Consider the following 21982-nt stretch of genomic DNA (forward strand, 5'->3'; position numbering starts at 1 on the left):
ACATTTGGGTGGGTAGTTACTACCATGACACTGTGTAGAAAACCAAAGCAATCTGAACCAAGCTAGACATTCTGAGTACATTTTTAAAATACCTTATTGCTTAAATAAAATAAATCCCTAGAAATTACTTTCAGATGTTTGATTGTTTATTTTTAAAGAATTGTCATATCAGCTATTTAGAACTGACAAGTATTATTTAGTATCTTCATGAGTTTTATCTAACCTTATGTTGGGAGCTACATACTCATCTTCATTGTCTCTTGTATTTATCTTAGTTTTCCTGTGTTTTATTTTATTAGAGAAAAAACAGCAGAGCTGTTTGTGGCAAGATTTTGCTACAGGAAACCCAAAAGTTAAGCCCCAGGTTCAGATGATACAATTAGACTGTTGATTTTGGTAGCAGCTCAGGATTTCTATTGGACCCAAATGCCTTTCAAGTCTATCTCCCAGTTGATGCTCAAGTCTGAAACTTTTCTGTATTCTTGCTACAGATATGGAATGCTACACTCAGTAGCATTGTATTCTTGATACAGATACTGAATGCTATAGATACAGAATACAGATTTCTGTATTCTTGCTACAGATTTGTTTCCTTGTAATTTGAAGGATATTTCTATCCAGAGCTGAAAGTTTTGATGACATTCTTCTCTATTCATTGGAATAGATTTAAAAAAAAAGGAAATAACAACATTTTCCAGAACTTTTAACCATCTCTTCCCCTGTTAACTCCCTGTTCCTTGATATCCATGAATAGTTGAAGACACTGTTTGTTTTCCTCAAAGCAATTCTGTCACGCATGAAAAGTGGCTGATGCTAATTTGCAATGCTTAGCTTAACTGTTGCTTTTTTCTGTCTAATAAGTATATTTAATTGCCTATATTACTGTTTCACCTCCTGTAGGTAAAGGACTCTAAAATACTGAACATGTGATACTTTCTTTAACATGATCTGTATTATTACAGGACACCAGAAAGTCTTTATCAAAAGGTTCTTTTCATCAACTGCTACAGAAACATTGCAGCTGGGTTATCAAAGCCCACTGCCATTCACAGATGAGTGTTTAACTGCTGGACGGACTGGGTTCAAAAACTTTCTTATGGATGCTCTGGGAGAGTGTAAATACTAGCTGGGAAGTGTTTTCTTCTTTATTAATATTTTGTGGGCTAGAGCCTTGGGCTATACAATTTCTTTTTAAAATTTATTTAATTTTTTTCCTAGTTAGACTTTATAGCACCCAATGTAGGGTGGGTCACAGCAGCCAATTCTGGGTGAAACAGTTACCAGGGACAGCTCCAGTGTCCAGTGGACTCTGCCAGAGATCCCAATATCCTGGTCCTGCACCAGTCCACCTCGCTGCCAGGAGAAGTTCAGTGTGTTCACAGAGTGGGACCTCTGTCAGGGCTGACAGTCTAGAGCTATGTGTTTCTAGAGTCATGTTTCTGTGATTTTAATAGTTTAGTGTCAGACAAATTGCGTAGAATTTCTCCACAAGAGAGAAACAAAATAAAAAATGTTCAGAAAGTCTGAGGAATTTTTCTGATTGATTCTTAACATGTGGATTCTTTTAATTATCTAGAAAGCAAAACAGAGTGCAGGACACTACTGCAGTGCAGCTTGTTAAGCAATAATGCATTTTTGTTTCCAAAAGTCACACTTGATAACAAACAATACTCATAAGCATAGATGACTGTGGATACTATGAGCTAATGTCTCGTTGTCAGAAACTTTTCCATTAAGGCTGAGAATGATGTTTAAATATTCTTCCCATTATTGGCTAAACTAAACATTGTATTAAACATGGATTTTCCAATTAATGTTACCGCTGTTTACTTTTACAAGTGCAGACATACGGAAGCAGACACGTGTACAAACGCATTTCAGATGTCAAAAGCACACCAATAGCATGGTCCACTCTACTCCCAGGGTCTACTGCTTTTTGACATTTCTTTTTTTTTGTGAAACCAGTCCTCACTCTTTCCTGACCATAAAAATAAAGTTAGAATAAGATTCTTTAAACAAGCATGACACACCAAAATTACATGTTCTCTCCTATTAAACAATGTGTGAATGAATGACTGAAAATGTAGATTTCTTTAATTACCTAGGAAAAAAAAATGCTGCTGAGGATTATCACCAAAATTTATGTACCATATATTTTTCTACTCAAAATTCAAAAGCTTTGTTATATAAGGAACACTTGAATAGCATATCACATCCTGTGAATGTGGCAGCTTTAAGACAACTTCAGTTTTTAAGCCATTGTGCTTTGTTTTTTGGCATTATGTAGAATTTACTTAGTATTTCAAAGCTGAATATACTTACATTTAGATTTCAGGAAAGGGCAGAAGGACAGGTTGTTTGCTTTTCACTTTAAGAGACCTAGATTTCCTGATTGTGTTAGGCCCGTTGTTACTTTGTTGATTTTATGTTGGTCCCTAGGGGGAAAAGAAAGCTTATAAGAAATGTATGAGCACCCTATCCTTTTTTTTTGTTTCTTCAGAAATATTAAGGAATATTGACCAAGAACATCAAACACTGGGGCCTAACATAGTCTTTTAACTCCATATTCAGGGTTTGTATTCAAGGTCTACTGTTCAGAAGCATGAAAACCTGGCAGCTCATTCACTTTGAGTAGTCTGTTTATTTACTCAATGCTTGTAAAAACTTACGTAGCAGTTTGAATATGGAATAAAAATCTGGATGTTTGGTGTTCTTCTTGGCAATCCTGTAATAATTATGCTGTAAATCAAAATATGGGTTTACATTTCAATAAGAGTGCCTTGAGCCTTGTTCCCACCCTTCTGCAGAGACACTGCATAGCTTTTCCAGATTACTAGGTATAACATTTTCAGTTTGAAGGACAGCTGAAAACCCTTTACCTAATTTCATCTTTCTCCACGTGTTTTGCCCCCATGAAAATGTACGTAGAAACCCTTCATGCAATATGCAGCATAAACTCTAATGTTTCCAAGAAGCTTGTATTGAGAAAATGTGCTTGGAATCGCCATACAAAGACCTAAGTATGACTGCATTTGTAATGTGAGGGTGCTAACAAAAGAAGACACAGGCATTGTTAATGTCCTATATCTATTTTATAGGCTAATCACTCTCAGGGAGCTGCTACCAAGTCATACATACTTCACCTGACCCAAATCCCACTGACGGGACTGGGAAGAGTCTCTGTGATTTGGTGGGCTCAGCTGTCATTGAGATATTTAGGGTTGTGTGTAATAAAGTCCTGGAGGGTGACTTCTGGAGACCTGGGCTCCTTCTGGATTGTGGGCACACACTTGAATGCTTTGCTAGGTAAGAGCTAGGGAGAAGCTGTTGCATGGTGGCAACCAGGTGGGTGCCTTCCTCACAAAGCCCAGAGCCTTTGCAGAAATTAACTGCTTTCCAGGCCCTTTGGTTTAGATGACAGATTAGGTTAGGGATGACAAAGCTTTCTGGCTTCTGGTGTCAAACGTATTTTAAAAAATCTCTGTAATGATTGCCAACTCAGTTCTCTGCTAATACCAGACCTGGCCCTCAATATGCCCTTGTTTTGGTAGATAATCCATGGTAATTTTCCCTTGATTCCTAACATGTCTCACAAGAGGACCCTGTTCAGTTTGTGGTGCAGTTTAGAAGATGCACTGCCACCTGGGGAACCAATAGGAGACAATGCAGTCGATTTTTTGCAGTTGGTTTCATCCAGTGCACCTGAGCTGTACAAAAAAATGTGCATTTGGCATCTGTCTGAGAGGATTCTGAAGCCTGGAGAACAGAAACTGCCAGAGCATTATGCACAACCACACTGCCATTTGCTTCCTATTTTTATGAAGAGTAGCTATTTATTGTTCATCCTGCCAAACAGGACTTCTCCTTCAAACAATGAGTCAGTAGTACAGAACACATCTACACCCATTTGGCACTTCCAGAGACGGGTCTGAGCTATAGAGTTCAGCTTTGGATACAAACTTCTCTGCAGCTTGCAGGTGTTTAGGGGCTTTGGCTCAGCTGCTTGTGTGGATGAAGGAAAAGTTACAAAGTCAGAGAAGTAGCTTTGAATAGTTAGCAAAATGGAGAGCTGCCACACTGAAGGGGATAGTGAGCTACTTTGCCTGAGCCTGAGGAGAGAGGGATTAGGCATTTCAGCCAAACAACAGCTCATTCCTCCCTCCTGTTTGTACCATCCGTGCTGCAGTTACTGACTTCATGGGATTAGAGAGAACATACACAAATAATTTTACATAGCTGCAGCTTCCCTGTAGTCACACACCAAAATAGAGGATAGAGGATATGAAAATTACTTGTGACAGATGAGTCACATTAATATTTTGTTCAAAGCCATGAGAAAAAATGAGACACAAGGGGTAGGAATGAGAACAGATCAAAACCCTTAGTGCTTTATGATCCAAACCCACAACTATCTATTGAGGTGCAAAATGTTTTTTCAAATACTGTGTGAGAAAAACAGAGAGTTTTGTACTTCAAATACTGGCAGCACACAATGTTGCAATTATTCTCAATGTTTTGAGATGCTTGAAACATAGCCAAAACTTTAAGCAACACTGAGGTAAGAGCATTTTTATATTCCTTCACAAAAGAATAAAACTAAACAAAAACAAAAAAAACAAAACAAAAACCAAAAAAACCCCACAATATTGAGTTTGTCATGGTTGTCAAATGCCAAGATTATAAGGAGATATTACTGGTCCAGACAGAAATTTTGCCAGGCGTTCAGGACAGAATTATGTATCCCTGTGTGTTTCTCTCTGGTGTGTTTCTACACCATGAACTTGGACAGAATTTCAAGTTTATGATGAAATCCAAGCTGTGTTAAGTCTGCTGAATTTTTGTCTTGAAATTTTTCCTTATTCTACCCAATACATTCAAACATTTGCTAGTGCCAGCCAAAACTAGCTATTTCTGGGAGAGGTACCTGTAAAAGGAAACATTAGGTGTAAAGTGCATGGTGTAATTTTAGTCAGGTTATTTGTGCATGCCTCTTAAAAAACAAAAACAAAACCCAAAAGTAAACTTCCAGTTCCTTACCACTGCCAATCTCAACAAACCAATTCTTTATCCATCCTGCAATTTTTAGCAGCTTAGTCTCATATTATAATGAAAAGTGAAATGCACACATTTAATGTAATCTAATAAAAAGTCAGAAAGCGTAACTCACTAATATGGGGTGCAATGACCAATGTGCTCTATTTACTACAGGTATAGGTAGTGTTACTTCCCTGGATTGGCACCAGCCAATGTTTGCTGTTTTATTTGTTTGGCTAAACTCTGAACCACACCACATCCTTTAATGTAATCTGCCTTTAAAAATGGTAGCCATAAGGACTGTGCTAACTTCTGGATATCCTATTTGAAAGGATTGTTACAATATAAATCTAAATCTAAATATAATGAAATATCAGAGCAAAGAACATCTTTGACTGGCATCTACATAGGCATAGGCAGTTCTGCATAGGCAGAAACAAAGAAAAGTAAATTCTATCATCCATTGCTGATAGCAGACAACAGAATATTTGACACTCTACCTCTTTGATCTTTGGCAAATGGAAAAGCTTAAAGAAAAATAAATTGCCAAATAGTTTCTATGGTAGCATTACAGAATCTCACATCATAAAAACTTTTCAAGTCTCTAAAGCACTGAGTTGAAAAGTAATTAAACATGTATCTCACTTAATTTTGAGAGTATTATAAATTGAGTTGTGCACATGATTAGTTCCTTTGCTGAATCAGGGGCTTAAATTAACCTGGTGGAAATATAAATTGCAGGAAAATTTGTGTGTGTGGCTTTTTATCAATATTTTTCTCTTAAGTAAAATCAAAGCAATGAAACATGCTAAAACAGATGAGAGTTTTCTACTCAGGTTGGGATGAGGAAATGAAAAAGAACATGGTCTATTATTATTAATAAAAAAAGTAGAAATATTATATTTGTATATTTTATCTAAAGTAAAATGCTTCCAGGTTTATAGAGAAAATGACTGGGAATATGTTCAAAATGCCACCTTTGGAAGTAAAATGCCTCTGTGGACTGTAAAGTATGATATCCCTTTCATCTCCTTAGGGATTCATGCTGTTTGTTGTCTATTCCTTTTAAGGCAAGATTTTAGGAATTTCCCATTACAAGCAAGCAGGAGAATTCCTCTCCATGGTAATACAGTACCCAATAAGCTTATGCCAGTGGCTTATTTAGTTATCATTACAGTAGTACCTAAATATTCACATATTTATCTTCCCAGTACCTTGTGGGGCAGAGAAGAGGCACTGCTCCCATTTTATGGCTGGAATGAGGATAAATCCCCCCCATCAAGGTTGGCCAAGAGGTGTATGAGATGTAGGACATAAGACGGAAGTATTCCTGACTCGGGGTAGTGCCTTAGTCGGTGAGTCAGCCTTCGTTTCTACAGGAGTAGGAAGCCTTATCCAGGGCCAGCAGTAGAAACACTGCCTGTGTGTTTGAAGAAATCATGACACTGTGTTTCTCTTAGGATCTGCCCTGTGAGCTCAGCTGGATCTCATGTTCCCCTGCCCTTTGCCTCCCTAACCTCAAAAAGCATAGCCTGCACTTTTCCAAGTATTGAATTATTTTTATCCCATGAAATCTTAGCTAATTCAAACTTACAGTACACACTGTGTTTCTACCATGATTGGAATTTCTATTCCAAAATTTCGTCACTTGATGTGGCTGTATAGGTGGTATTTACATATGTGACTGTCGTAGACCCTGAGCTGTACTGCTATGCAAATTAAAGGCTTTAAAAATACAGTTATAAGGTGAGCGTGTGACAAGTCAGAAATGATGCTCAGATGCCATGTATGAGTAATGAAATAAAATGCCATTGAATATCATCATCATGGCTTGACTTCGCGAACAAAGATTTGAGAAGGGCTTTACCCACGCTTACTACATGCATGCTGATGACTAAAAAGGCCAATGTGAGATAGGCAAATCCAGCTGCAAAAAGCACAGCGAAAGGTCTCCTTGGGTGGTATAGGCAGAGCGCCATTCTTTCTAGGTTGTCTTTTCTCCTTGAGACTAGTTCTGCGTGAGTTCTCAAAGGAGACAACAGTATGGTGTGTCTCCAAGTCTCTCAATTGGAAGCCAAGGTGGACCACTGATGGCAGTCAATATGGCCAAGGCTAAGGTATTGTTTCAGGGAGTCCTTATATCTCTTCTTTGGGGCACTTCTCTTGCGGCTACAGGTGGCAAGTTCACCGTAAAACACGATCTCAGGGAGGGGGTGACCCTTCATCCTAGAGACGTGCCCTGCCCAGGGCAGCTGCAATTTCAGCAATATGGCCTCGATGCTGGTGACCCCTGCCTGTTCGAGGACAGTAACATTTGACACACAGTCAGTCCAATGGATGTTTAGAATTGTACGGAGGCAGCGCTGATGAAAGCGTTCGAGGAATTGCAGGTGATGACGGTAGATGACCCATGGTTCAGACCCATATAAAAGAGTAGACAGTACAACGGCTCTATAGACACTGATCTTTGGACTTTTCTTCAGGTGTTTATTGCACCAGACTCTTTTATGGAGTTTTCCGAAGGCTCTATATGCCTTTGCTATTCTGTTGTCTATCTCTTTGTCAACCGTGGCGTCCGAGGATATAATGCTTCCCAGATAGCTGAACTGCTGAACTGACTTAAGTTCTGAATCACCAATGGTAATGTGGAGATGATGGTAATCTTCTTGTGGTGTAGGTTGGTAGAGAACTACTGTCTTCTTCAAGCTGACTTCCAGCCCAAAAAGCTCAGCCACCTCTGCAAAGCAAGATGTTAAACGCTGCAGAGCTGCTTCTGTGTGGGCAACAAAGGCGGCATCATCAGCAAAAAGCAGTTCACGGACAAGATGATTTAGGGTCTTAGTGTGGGCCTTCAGTCGCCTTGGATTGGATAGGCTACCATCAGTGCAATATTGAATATAGATGCCGTTTTGTTCATCGAGGTCTACCGTAGCCCTTTGGAGCATCATGCTGAAGAAGATTGTGAATAAAGTTGGTGCGAGAATGCAACCTTGTTTCACACTACTGGTTATTGGGAAGGGCTCAGAGAGTGCATTGCCATATCTGACTTGGCCTTGTTGATCCTCATGTAACAGAGTAATCATTTTGAGGAACTTGGGGGGACAACCTAATCGTTCCAAGATCAGCCACAGGCCTTTTCTGCTCACAGTGTCAAAAGGTTTGGTGAGGTCAACGACAGTTACATAGAGCCCCTTATTCTGTTCTCTACACTTTTCTTGCAGTTGTCTGAGAACAAATACCATGTCTGTGGTACTTCTATTAGCTCTGAAACCACACTGACTTTCAGGTAGAAGTTCTTCTGCGATAGCGGAAGCACGCAAGGGGGAGCACGCAAACTCTTTCCCCACGACAAGGGGGTGTCCGCGAAAGAGCCATTGAATATATTTAATTAATAAAATGGTCTAGTAAAAATGAGAACATTAACTAATGACTTTAAAAGAAGAATTTAAAGATTTTCTCAAATTTGTGTAGTGAGAGACAGCACAAGGACTGCAAATTACAGTAACTTCTTCAACTTAGCTGAACTCCTAAAGACAACCTAGAAACAGAAAGAACATTTGGAAGGAAATATAACTAAGCAGAGCTTCTAGAAATAATTCAGCTATAAAAAGCCACAGGACTACAGGCTTTGATGAATTTCTAAGACCATTCTATAAAGAATAAAAAGATATATTAATGCTAATTATAAGGAAAGATACCTCTTTGGAGTTAGATAGAAAGATTTTGAGGATAAGAAGGTTGCTAATCATAATCCTAAAACTTCTGAAATTATGAAGGTGTGTAGAAAGTACAGATCCTGGATTAAGATGGACTGTATGATACTGACAACATTCTGGCCAGCAGACTGGAAATAATCTTCCCAAGTATAAATCAGATCCCAAGTATGTAATCAAATTTAGATTAACTAAGAACAAGTTCATAAGGATGTTAGCTCATGATTTAATTTTACATTTTCATAAATACAGAACTGAGTCTAATGTTTGCCTGTTCTGGATTTGGCAAGAGGGATTTTGATATAGTGGGATGGATTGGCTAAATCCAAACTGTTCTCCATAGTGTAGCTATCTGAATATGGTAATAGCACTTCTCTGTTCTGGGGTTTACACTGGAATTAGTACTAAAATCAAATTAGCTTGCATACAGGAGAAGAACTATAGGAGTTAATCCCTCTTTTTTATATTCCTGGTATTTTAATCTTAAGTAATTTGAAATTATATGATATGTCAGTTATAAAAGCATTTTCTAGGTAAGTTCCAGCTTTCTTTCAGATGACATCAGAGTGGCACCACAGTAAAAGTGGTCGATACAGTTGTAACTTCCAAGATGGATCTACCATTGCATGTAGATAATTTACATGTTACATGTAGTAGAACATGATTTTAAGAATCCACGTATCAAATACGTGGTAGATCCTATTCTGAGACTGAAAAGAAAGATAGGGGTAAATTGGGCAGAGCATGTGAAGATACATAGTCAGCTTATCTTCAGCACCCTAAGAGCATATGAAAAAATGTCTCATTACATAGAGGATTCAGCTTCTATAGGAGTCATAGCAGCCAGCAGGCAAGTCTTTTAACAGCTCTGTGCTGATTTCTCTCCATCTGTAACTATATTATTATTTAACTACCTCCTAGTGGAAGCTGGAAGAGCTTAATTAACATGTATAGTTATTGAAAGCTCTTGGGTTGGAAGCTGCACTGGAGGTCCAAAATAGTTGTTTATATTATTATTTCTATCCCCAGATGATTTGCTCACATGTCTGCAACATGCCAGCATAGAAACCTACTGGATGCAATGCAGTATTGGACAGTTCATCAAATGAGAAGCTCAGAGGCATAAACAATACTTCTAATGGGCAGGGTGCTTTGGAAGATCCACCGATCTTAAGGTTTATTGCAACTCTTTGGCCACACAGAATACATATCAGCTTCAATTTATGATTCTATTAGCTCCAAAGCTGCTAAGGAACAGAGAGCTAGAGTCTGGAACAGAGCCGGGAATTCATTCCAGTAGCATGCAATGTCATTTGGGCAGATGTCACAGCCTCCACCTTGGACCGAAACCTGAGTGTGAGCCAGCAGAAAATACATATTTAATAGGCTGGATAATAAGTCAAATGCTGTTCTTTGAAACTAATAGCAAAGACAACTGCTGACAACTGGCATTAAAGGCAATGGCACCTGCTATAGACACATTACAGAGGGAGAGTCAAAATCTGATCTTTGCCAAGTTAAGGAAAGTTTTGCTATTGACTTCAAACATGCCAGAACTTATCTTCCATAGGTTAATGATTCATACATATATATACAAGGTTATGGGGAGTTTATGAAGCTTTTATATACAGGCAGATGTCCATAGTGTCAAGGGAATGCTGAGATACCAAAGGAATGTAAATAGCATAATAAACACCTGGTAGAAAAAAACAGATAGGTCACACCTTGCACTAAAAATTGGTTGATTCCAGAGTTTGATCATCTCATGCAAAAGTCATAAAACAGACCATTCAGTGGTACTGGTGGTTGGTGAAAAGCACTTTTCAATGCTGAGATGGTTTGTAACTTCTAGTGGCAGGACATTGTCCAAAAATCGGGGGGGGGGGGAGGTAGAAGGAATTCCTGTACATCCTATGAATCACTTTATGAAATAAATAAATTGTTTCTCTCCTTTTTAAATGTATGCAAATCCATGGGCTTTGATAGAGATCAAAAATAATTTGTACAAAGCAAGCTCTGAGGAGAACCAGCTCTGTTTTTTGCTTGAGAATTTTGCCCAGTGTCTCTTTCTTACTCTGTATTTCAGTATTATTGGTCTTCTGTGTCTACAGTTTTTTCTTGAAATTATATTTAAAAAAAATGAAGCTTTTAATAACCTGCCAATAAAACTTCTGCAGCTGAGTCTGCTGAAACACCCATGTTTATTCTCTTAAAGGGAGCAAATTTGCATGCAGGTTTCTGAGTGTGCTGAGAGAATGTTTCTGTTGAAATCATTTTTTCCAGTAAAATCCCAGAGTGCTTGTTCAAGAGGCTGATCTGACAGATGAACTTTCACAAGCTGAAAAAATTTAGACTGGTTGTGTGCTTCCAGTGTATGTATTATTAGCTCAGCACACAGACACATGTGAGGCTTTTATGCAAAGCCTGGAGACAAGCCTAATACCTTGTTTCAGACCATGCACAGTCATCCATTTATCTGCAGCAAGAGGCAGCCAATCTGCTATAACATAGCATGGACCACAGACAAGAAAATCAATGAGAAAGCACTGCTGGGCTCTTCCTACTTACACTCCTTGCATAAGAGTGTCTGGTTGCTTCGGTGTGGTATAATTTATACCCTGGTAAAAAATAATTGTCTACCCTTGAGAATTACATCCTGAAAGGTTAAGGTGGAAGTCACACAACTCCCCTCCTGCAGAAGGGTCAGCAGCAAAGATTTCCCCTCCCAGTCCTTCAGAACTCAAAACTGTCAACACCTTCTGTGCCTGACTGTGGCATTTAGGTTCTCTTTTAGGCCGAAGATGGAGAAATGCTGGAGAAACTACATATCTGCTCTATATCTACTTAAATCCTGGTTTTGGAGTAATTCACCAGGCAATACCACAGTACTTACAAGGTACTTCCATTTTGGTGACCAAAGCAGAATTAAAACTTGTGTTCACCTGAAGAATAGAAACTGAATTGACCTTGAAAATTGTTTCCAGAATTACTGTTGCAAAGTGATCCCATCACTCAACGAAAGCCCTAGACTAGATAATCTGTGTTGCTGTGATTCCTCAGGAAATGCAGCAGCTGCTGTTCTGTCACAGTGAATGTATGGCAGATGAATTCACCAGTCCAGTTTCACAGAAAAGGTTGTGGGTTATCTACTGGTGTTTAGGAAAACATAGCATGGTGTTTTGCAGACCATAAAAAAGGATAGGAGAATCCCGTGACTTCTATTGTCTTCCCCTAACGTAATTGGTGGTGGTGGCCAGCCAGGTTTTAAAAGGTGACAGTGTTTTAAAAGAAAGTGTAACTATAATTGTCACTTTGCAGCATGCATTACATTGCATGTACAGGTAGTGGTTCCACCTGCTCTTTGCTGATGCAATCCCATCACATGTTGTAATGTCTTTTACATTTCAATAAATACACTGTTTAATTTTTTTCTGCTTTATAGTATTTTCTTCCTATGTCTGCCTCTAGATCTTAAGTTAATACTCTTAACATATCTGCAAATCTACTACAGTAGCTACTTTATTTAAATAACAAGACTCCCCCTTCACTGAGGAATTAAGCAACCTTTGTTGGAAGCAGTCTGGTATGGTGCTTAATTCTGAAAAGGTGCAAAACCCAGGCTAAACTATTGAAAGAATGTTTCAAAAAATCAGAACTGAAGGTCTGCTATGTTGCAGACCTAATAAACTTACATTAGCTATTCAAAGCAGACCTCATTCTTCAATGGCTCTGAGGCAGCTGTTGCTTTCTCAGCAGAAATGTGTGTGATTCAGTTTGAACTAGTCCTCTGACTTTTTTCATTGCATAAAGTAATATCAGCAGAAAACTCTGTTCTCCATGTGACTAAGAAAGCATTCTACAGTATTTTAAGTAAATCTCACTTTATAGCAGAAAACTATCAGTATTGCTTACACTATTTTTATGGTAGATATTGGGTCTTACACTGAACTGCAGCCTACTAAGTTGAAAATCTTTGGTAAACAGGGCTTTTAGAAGGGACAAAACAGCCATCTCAGCCATATCTTAGGAAAGTATTGATAATTCTGAGGACTAGAGCTCACGGCAGCTACTGCTAATCTTCTAAAATACTTTGAACTGATATGCTGTAGCATTTGATCTTGGTACCAGTGACAACGCAATTTTACAGAAACACATCTTCAAGGTACTTGGTCAGGAGACTCAAAGGATGCGCACAGTGTGTTTCGCAGCATGCAAGATTTCTGTCCTGTAGGGTAATTTGACCTGGTCTGTTCTCCCATCTATCTCCAGCATGTTATGTTGCAACAGCAAGGTGCCAGATCACCAGCAAAAAAGCAATATGGTTTCTGTAAAGGTAGCACAAGTAAGAACATACATACTGTGGCCTATGCAGTGGGGGTGAAGATAGATCCACAGGCAGTCAAGAATGGACAAGGACACTTACCAAGCCAAAAGATTTTCATAGAAGCTAAAGGACACATTTAGCTAAGAAGCAGTGTAGAGAAGAATGCTGAAAAAAACTATCTGCATCAGCCTAAAAGAAAAAGAAAAGAAAAAGGTAGAGCTGTGGGGCAAGAAGATAAAAATTAGAATCTCTCAAGGAAAATATTGGAAGCCTCATGCCTCAAGGTAAAAAGACTAATTTCTGCTAAAAATATTAGGAAGTGACATGGGGAAATTATCCCTATTTGGCCTAAGTGATCTGCTTAGTGTTTTTCATTTCTGTATCCTACACATGGATGCTGTTGCTTCTCTCAGCCTGAGATTGATCTCGGTGCCACTCATGAAAGAACTTGGGGAGTGATCAGTATAATCCAGCATGAGCAAGAAGCACAAGATCAGTCTAGGTCTCATGAATTGTTATTGCTCAGGTCTATTTGGAGACAAGTGTCTTTGCTCAGAGATATCTCATCCCTACTCAGTCAGTGGAAAAGCCTGTGAATTGACAGTATAATAACAAATGTATGTAAAGATGGAAATAGCCCACTGAAAGGAGCATTAGCAGGTGAGACTGCTGTTTTCCAGTCAGGGTTTAGAAACAGCTGCAGGTTGGTATGAATTAATTTGGGAGCATGCTGCAGTGCCACATCTGGAGAAAATTAAATGATGTCTCTATTCTCAACAAAATGAAGTGCCTGTCAGACAATTTTGTGCTAACGCTTTTTAGAGCTGAAGAACCATTAGCTTACAGCCACAAGACTTTCTAGGGCAAGTATAAATAAATTTTGTCACTACTATTTCAGAGTTAGGAAAACAAAGGAAAATGGAAAGAATTGTTTGCCTGAAGGTTCCCAGCAAGTTACTGGCAGTGCCAGGCTTTAGGTCTCATGTCTTGTTGCTCATCGATGTGTAGAGGTAAGTATCCATGTGCAGAGGTGTTAGCAGTCCAAACTCATTCCCACTTACTTGGTGGAAAAAATCCAATTCATCTCAATTCGTATTTAATTTTGTAACTTAGCTTAGGTCACAACTAGACACTAAGTAATAAATTATGGTGAGTTGGTTTGTTGTGGGGTTTTTTTTTTTAATTGTTCAATTCTGTATGAAAAAGCTGACTCGAACTTTATTTTTGATAGAAAGTATGGGTAAACAACTGTATATATGTGTCAGATCAGTATACATGCAAAAATGTCTCAGCTTTTTAATTTTTCAAGAAATTGAGTAAATCCCTTATTTGTTGATATGCTTATCAGTCTCTCATTACCAATGTTTATACAAAGAGAATACAAATAGAATACCTGTATCATTAAGTAATGGTATGTATGCTGCTAAGATAATTTTGAAGGTGCAGTAATTTAGAATATTTATACCATGCCTAGTTTCCTATGAATTTAGTTTACATTAAAAGAAAGTCCTTAAACCTTAGTTGTCTTTCCCAATCCTTTCCAAAAAATGAAAGCCTCCCTTTGAAGAGCTGGTGGTGTCTCATATTAGGAAGTTAAGCTGAGCGTCCTTCATTTAAAGTTGTTAATGCTTATTTCATCTGGTCTCTCCTATCATCTTCAATTTGTCAACAGCATGTAGTAATATGTTTGATTCATTGGAAGTGAGAAAAGGACAGTGAAAGCAAGTAAATATGTCAGTTAAGCCCCACAAGTATTAAGTCACCTCAATTTGTTTGTCTGGTAAAAACTGGCCTCTCATTGGGTGAATTGAGGCCAGCTTGATTCACCACCAAAATGTGAATCTGGAACTGACATTGATTTTGCAGATGTGCATAAGAGAAATCCTTTGAGTTTTGAAATAATGGACTTTAAGGAGAGGCAGGAAAATGTAAACAGCGTTGTTAAGCAGACTGAAATTAATCAGTTACTGTCATTACCACTGAAATCAGTCTCAGTTTGACATCATGTTGATTTTCTAATTATTTTGTTTCAATAACTTTTTTTTTTCTCAATTCATTTAGATCACACAACGCAGGATATTTCTGAACAATCTTCTTGCTTATAAACAACAAAAGGAAGTGATATCATACATGAGATTAACAGCTGAGGAGTGAAGCTTTCGTGGATGCAAAAATTTTAATTTTAGAGCTTTCAGGGGAGAATGAGGTATAAACACTGAAAGAAATACAGCATGAGTTGGAGTGCAGAGTGCTGAAATTATCGGGCATATATTGAAAATACCGAGCATGTAATTACATGGTGTGCTTGTAGAAAGGGCTCTCTAATTGTAAATTTAGGCTTTTGGAAGCAACCATAAAAACAATGCTGTAGTGAAAAAAAAGGACATCTTTCTTTTTTGCCTCTCTGTTTATGTAGGCTACCATCCAAAGCTGTCAAAGAATCAAGCTCTCCTAGCAGAGCTTTCCCAGGTGTTTTCTATCTAGTGGAAGTTTATATGGAAGGCTGATTCAGAAGTACAGTGACTACAATTAAATTATGCTTCCCACTCTCTGGTATTCCGTTGAGCCATGGAGCATCTTTTGGGTCAGTATCAGCCCTTCTAATGGGAGTGATGTACTTTACATTTCAACACAGACTAACTTATCTGGCTCATATTTTCTTTCTTGGAATGCAAGACTTAAAATAGATGGCATTGTAATACTTGGCTTTCATTTAAAGACCCATCTACTGATGCCTGATGGAAACATTTTTAAACACTCTATTTAGAGATAATTTTGCTCATATGTTACAGATTTCTTCTATTTCCCTTTCTCCATCTTCAATCGGCAGGAAAATAAAAGGATTTTATCTGATTAAGATTTCAGTCTTTATAATGCTGTCACAAACAGAAAATTGCAACCTGTTTTTTTTTAAAAGCAGTGAATATTTATGTCTCACCTTCCTTACTGTTTTGGGGGTTTTGTTTTTAACAGCAACTACAGTATAACACCTGATATATGTGATGATGACATGACAGTTTTGAAAAGCATCTAATCCTCAATTTGAGACACTTTAAGGCAATCTTGTTCTGGGTGGGCAGCACTTGGTGAAGGTTGGCCTTGCTGTTCTGTCTCCAGTTGGCAACTTGGAAAGCCAAATATTCAAAATCACTCTCTCCTCTGAATGTGTATTCCAGTCATCTGATATGTGTGGAATTCAAAGCAGCTAAATTTGTGCCTACAAACTGTGAATGACTGACTGAACAAAACTGGAAATCAGTTTTATACATTATCACTGATTGCTCAAATGAAAAATAAGTTACATTTTGAGGTCGGAAACTAAATAAAAGATTGTTAAGGAACTCTGTAAACATAATTCTGCATTTAACAAATGCAATCAGTTTTATTATCACTGTTACCAAGACTATGGCAAGTGGTCAACAAAAAAATACTATCTTGAGTTAAAAAAAACTAGTGAAAACTATGATGGGTAAAGGGATATCTCTGCTTTTGCCAGAACAATGCCAACAAATTTTAAATGAAAGAACCATTTGCTGCAAAAGAGAAACAAGTCAAATCTCCAGTAAATAGGGTACAGTTAGTGTCTGAGCCTTTTGCTTTTTAAACAATTCTTCTAAAAATGTTTTTGATTGTCTAATATTTGTTCTAAAACCTCTTCCATTATTCAGAGTGCTGCCTATCATGTTGGGAAATGCATAATTTGAGCCCTGAGGTGTGTTATAAAGGACTGTGTATTTAATCCATGGAGTGGGAAAAACACAATTTGTGATGCTTAAAAAAATAACACAAAGATACAAGTAACATCAGCTATGGGTACCTTTGCACTTATCAGTCATCAGGTGGACTCCTCTCAGCAATCTCAAACTAATGTTGAATTGGTATCACATCCTCCTAATCAAAATGCTTCTTGTCTGTGTGCACCTCAGTGTTGGTCTTCTGCCCACACAATGACTGCTTGTTTGCCTCATATTTACAAATTCCTTAAAAACATGATACCTAGAGCTTAAACAAGGAGCTTTGGCCAATATTGTCCAAATGTCATTGCCTAAAGTCTGCAATCATTTCAGAGATGCTGAGCTTCAAAACTTTCTAGAGACTTGGAGAAAGAATTGTTGTTGCTCAGCATTTTTTGGCTAAGTAGGTACTCAGTATTTATGTGTTGGGGTTAGGGGCCAGATGAAACTCTGAGCTACAGAGTGCTATTACATGCATACAAGTAAGGTGAATGTTTAGGATATATTAATGATAAGTCTCACCTCTGTGCCTGGCAAAATCTTGGAGCAGATTCTCCTGGAAGGCATGCTAAGGCACATAAAAAACAAGGTGCTTGGTGACAGCCAGCATGGCTTCACTAAGGGGAAATCCTGCTGTCCAATTTGGTGGCCTTCTATGATGGGGCTACGGAACTGATGGACAGGGGTAGAGCAGTTGATGTCATCTACCTGGACTTGTGCAAAGCATTCAACACTGTCCCACATGACATCCTTGTCTCTAAATTGGAGAGACATCAATTTGATGGATGGATCACTCGGTGGATAAAGAACTGGCTGGATGGCTGCACACAAAGAGTTGTGGTCAATGGCTCAATGTCCAGCTGGAGACCAGTAATGAGTGGGGTCCCTCAGGGATTTGCTGTTGGGACCGGTCTTGCTTAACATCTTCATCACTGACATGGACAGTGGGATTGAGTGCGCCCCCAGCAAGTTTGCCAATGACACCAAGCTGTGTGGTTCGGTTGATACACTGGAGGGAAGGAATGCCATCCAGAGGGACATTGACATGCTTGTGAGGTGGGCTGATGCCAACCTCATGAAGTTTAACCATGCCAAGTGCAAGGTCCTATAGCTGGGTCGGAGCAATCCCAGGCACAGCTACAGGTTGGGCAAAGAAGAGATTCAGAGGAGCCCTGCAGAGAAGGACTTGGGGGTGTTGCTTGATGAGAAAATGAACATGAGCTGGCAGTGTGCGCTTGCAGCCCAGAAAGCCAACTGTATCCTGGGCTTCATCAAAAGGAGGTCAAAGGAGGTGATCCTGACCCTTTACTCTGCTCTTGTGAGACCTCACCTGGAGTATTGTGTGCAGTTCTGGTGTCCTCAACATAAAAAGGACATGGAACTGTTGGAACAAGTCCAGAGAAGGGCCACGAGGATGATCAGGGGACTGGAGCACCTCCCATATGAAGATTAGGGTGAGGAAGTTGGGGCTGTTCAGCCTGGAGAAGAGAAGGCTGTGTGGAGACCTCATAGCAGCCTTCCAGTTTCTGAAGGAGGCCTTTAGGGATGCTGGGGAGGGACTCTTCATTAGGGACTGGAGTGACAGGACAAGGAGTAACGGGTTAAAACTTAAACAGGGGAAGTTTAGGTTGGATATAAGAAGGAAATTCTTTCCTGTTAGGGTGGTGAGGCACTGTAATAGGTTGCCCAGGGAGGTTGTGAATGCTCCATCCCTGGCAGTGTTCAAGACCGAGGCCTTGGGTGATATGATTTAGCGTAAGGTGTCCCTTCCCATGGCGAGGGGGGGGTGGAACTAGATGATCTTAAGGTCCTTTCCAACCCTAACAATTCTATGATTCCATGATGATAACAGTAATACTCTATGGACATATTATCTGTGGATAAGGCTAGTTTGTCTTGCAGGTATTCTGCATTTTGACTGTCTTCAGAGGAAATAGTAGGTGCTAATTACCTTTCAGGAATGAGTTCATGCATAAGGACAGGAGTACTTTAGTAGCAGCATGATTTCATTTGTGGTGGCAGAAGGAGTGACTGCCAGTGCCCTGGCCTGAGGCCTGCTGTCTTGGAAGAGTTCTTGTATTACCTAAAAAGAACATCCTCTCTAAATCACAAAATAGGAGTAAGCACCTTGGAATGGTCTTTCTTCAGACATAGGTTCTTACTTTCATTCAACTTCACTAATCTGATAATTAATTTGTCTTTAATGTTCTACCAGTAAAGTGGCCCCATCACAGGAAAAAGATCTAGAAGACATGTATGAAATTTAGGACCTCCCATGCTTAGGTATGTCCTGAGTTCAGTGTAGCAGCTCAGGGGTGGTTTTCAGAATTGCTGTTTCAGGCAAAAGCATTCATGTTGCATCTAAACCTCATTTTATTCTCTAATAAGCAAATGAACAGCTTTTTGTAAGATAATCTGACACTTTTATTTACAATGCCCATTAAAATACACTTTTATCTATTCCTATTTTTCAAAAATAAAATCAAAGGTAATTATTCTTCTTTTTCTTTTCTTTTTTTTTTTTATTTTTTCTGAGAAAGTATCCTAGGTTTACTACTGTGTTTGAATTTGTAAGCATTTGAAAAACACTAAAAAATTGGTTTTGATACTGAATGTAATAACAAAAACAACCCACAAAACCCAAAGATACCGGCAGAAACTGCGTATTGTGGTGATAGAAAACACTTGATAACTCCTCAGTGCAAACCTAAGCCTTTGTAATGAGGTACACCTGGTCTCATTTAACCCTACCTACAGCTGATGTTCTGTGGAAGGTTGTTACCTTCAGTTAAAGTGATTTGGAAGCCTGATGTAGTAGGATTATTTGAGCCTGTGTGCTTTCATTTCTATGTAAATATGTTTTAATCTAAAATATCTGGGTTCTTTTTGTTTTTCTGTTTCGAAATGCAAAAAAATCACAGTCTGTTGAGAACCTCTAGCTCTTAATGAAAAATGCCATATCTGAATTTCTGAACCAGAAGGAATCCTAAGGCTTTTGAAGTGGGTTTGTATTTGTTAAGTGTAACTCTTCTGGGGGAAAGTAATAATGAGTGCACATATACATAAAAATGGTTCTAAAGATTCATGCTGTTAACATTTTCTGCCATACCACAGCTTGGAAAAAAAAACACTAACTGAGGAAAGATTTTCTTTTAATTCTTGGAAATACATATTGTATCTCCGTGCCTATGAAATGAACTTTGGTTACTCGGGACTTAGATATGTATGAATAAAAGGGAATGAAAAAAACAAATTTATTTACTTGATTTTAAAAATGCTTTTAAATCTCTCAGGATTTATTTTCAGGTTTTCTAAAATGTTGATAGTTAACCCTCCTTCCCACCCCCATCCCTCGCTTTTTCTTTAGCCTACTAAAAAGTTCTGTGACTTTGTTGGTTCTTGGCTGTGGGTTTATTTTTCCTTGGGGGGGACAGGGAGAAGGGGGAGTGGGGTGGGTCAGCAAGAGCAGTTAACCATTTCTGAATTTACTTACCAACTCTACTGTTCTCTATTCCATGCACACATACATGTATAGACTCCCCCCTCCCGCCCCGTACCTGTTAATAAAATGAAGGCAGAGATGTTACAAAGGTATTGCTTAGATCCCCATTTTCTGGAATCAGGGGATTACATTGGAATTCTGCATCTTATTTAGTAAATATGCTTATGAACCTCACATTTCAGGAAGGCCTTAAATAACCCTGAAAAATATGAACTGTAACCCAAATGCAAAATATGAACTGTAACCGAAATGTCTTTGAGTACCTTAGAACAACAGCTTTGAAAACGACCAAGAGCTTTATACATTTTGATGACATACAAACTTCACAGACATTACCAGTGCTAATTCAGCAGGTGAGGATAGAGCAGAGAGAGCTAAAACCTGTTGTGCTTACTTGCCGTGTCTGTCTTTTGCCAGGGCTGGGAAGAAGAGCAGCTGGTGCTCCTACGCTGATGGGTCTCTTACTAACCTTTGTGCGAAGTAATGTACCTGATGTTTTTCATGGTTTTCTAGGCTGCAGAGGTGGATTTACAAAACATGAAGAGTCATGTTGCACTAAAGACTTTTGAAACACCTTGATTTGCTGCCACCTGCCTCCTTCCTTTTCTCATTTGAGTTTAATAACAGCAAATACTGTGATGAAGAATAAAACATTCATAACTGTAATGTTTCTGTTTTTAAAGAGTTAGTTTAAAGTGCACAGCTCCCTCTTTTTGTTTTTCATCCTCTTAATATTGCTGTATGGACTGAGATTGCGTACCTGACAGTAACCTCGGGTGGGAAAGCACTTGCGGATATTGTGAAAGGTGTCTGTACCTCACTGTTCATCTTAAGCAAAACCCCCCTAAGTAAATAGGAGTGTTACCTGAAGGCTAAGTGTTAAACTGTGCCCTATGTGGATGGTTTTCGTATGTTAGTGAAAGCATAAGGACTTGATACAAATGTTTGAAAATTTTGAAACATGCCTGTGGTGGATCTGGTTTAGATCATAGGCCATAAAGATTGGACAGAAGGGACTCTGACATTATGTTAAAATAAAAGGTATGTATTGCTGGAAGAGGCAATACTGCTTATGACAGTCTGAAGACCACTTCATCTTTTTCCTGCAGTCTGATTGAATGCTCTGGCAATTATTTGTTTATCTCCAAATTTGTGGACTTTAAGATTTTAAAGGATGTTTTACTATTTTATAAGGCATTCTTTACTAACTCATTTTGCTTAATCCCCAAGATGTATGAGTAGAACGGAATAAAAAAAAAACCAACACAGAATCTGGTATTTTAATAGTAGTAAATATGGTTGATTGAATGATAAAACTTTCAGGTTCCTACTGCCTGTACAATGCTTTTTTGGCAAGTCTGTCTTTGGCAACAGAGCAATGATTCCGTCACCTGTTCTTTCAAGTAAAATAGTACACAGTCATCTTGTTGGACAATGGTTGATATTGGCAACTGTTACAGTGGCATATGTGTAGCCCAGACTGACGTTTGCTCTGATTTCTTGTCATCTGGTTCACTCCAAATCCAAAGTGCTTTAAATTGTCTGCAGATTAGAATGTGTTATTACATAGAAGGTTGTGCAGGAGGAACACCAAATGAGCAGTGGAAAGGACTGATTCTGCTTTTAAAAAGGCCAAATATCAGGTTGCTCTGCTTCCACAGATTCTATATTAACA

At 38.7% G+C, this 21982-nt stretch overlaps 1 protein-coding gene across 5 annotated transcripts in view; it reads right to left on the minus strand.

Moving 5' to 3' along the window:
* Nucleotides 1-21982, minus strand: part of COL8A1 (collagen type VIII alpha 1 chain) — an 83689-nt gene that overhangs the window by 28628 nt on the left and 33079 nt on the right. For 4 of the 5 annotated variants that reach the window (XR_009743479.1, XM_061453875.1, XM_061453876.1 and 1 more), the window contains one exon: nt 2323-2435. The exons of the other annotated variant lie outside the window; for it this stretch is intronic. The gene's annotated coding sequence lies outside the window, so the exon portion shown is untranslated. The remainder of the gene's footprint in view (nt 1-2322; nt 2436-21982) is intronic. 5 annotated transcript variants of the gene reach the window in all.

This window comes from Pezoporus flaviventris, unplaced genomic scaffold (assembly GCF_033815535.1).
Source record: "Pezoporus flaviventris isolate CSIRO_AGI_PZ_B2104156 unplaced genomic scaffold, CSIRO_AGI_Pfla_v1 ptg000015l, whole genome shotgun sequence".
NCBI lineage: Eukaryota > Metazoa > Chordata > Aves > Psittaciformes > Psittacidae > Pezoporus > Pezoporus flaviventris.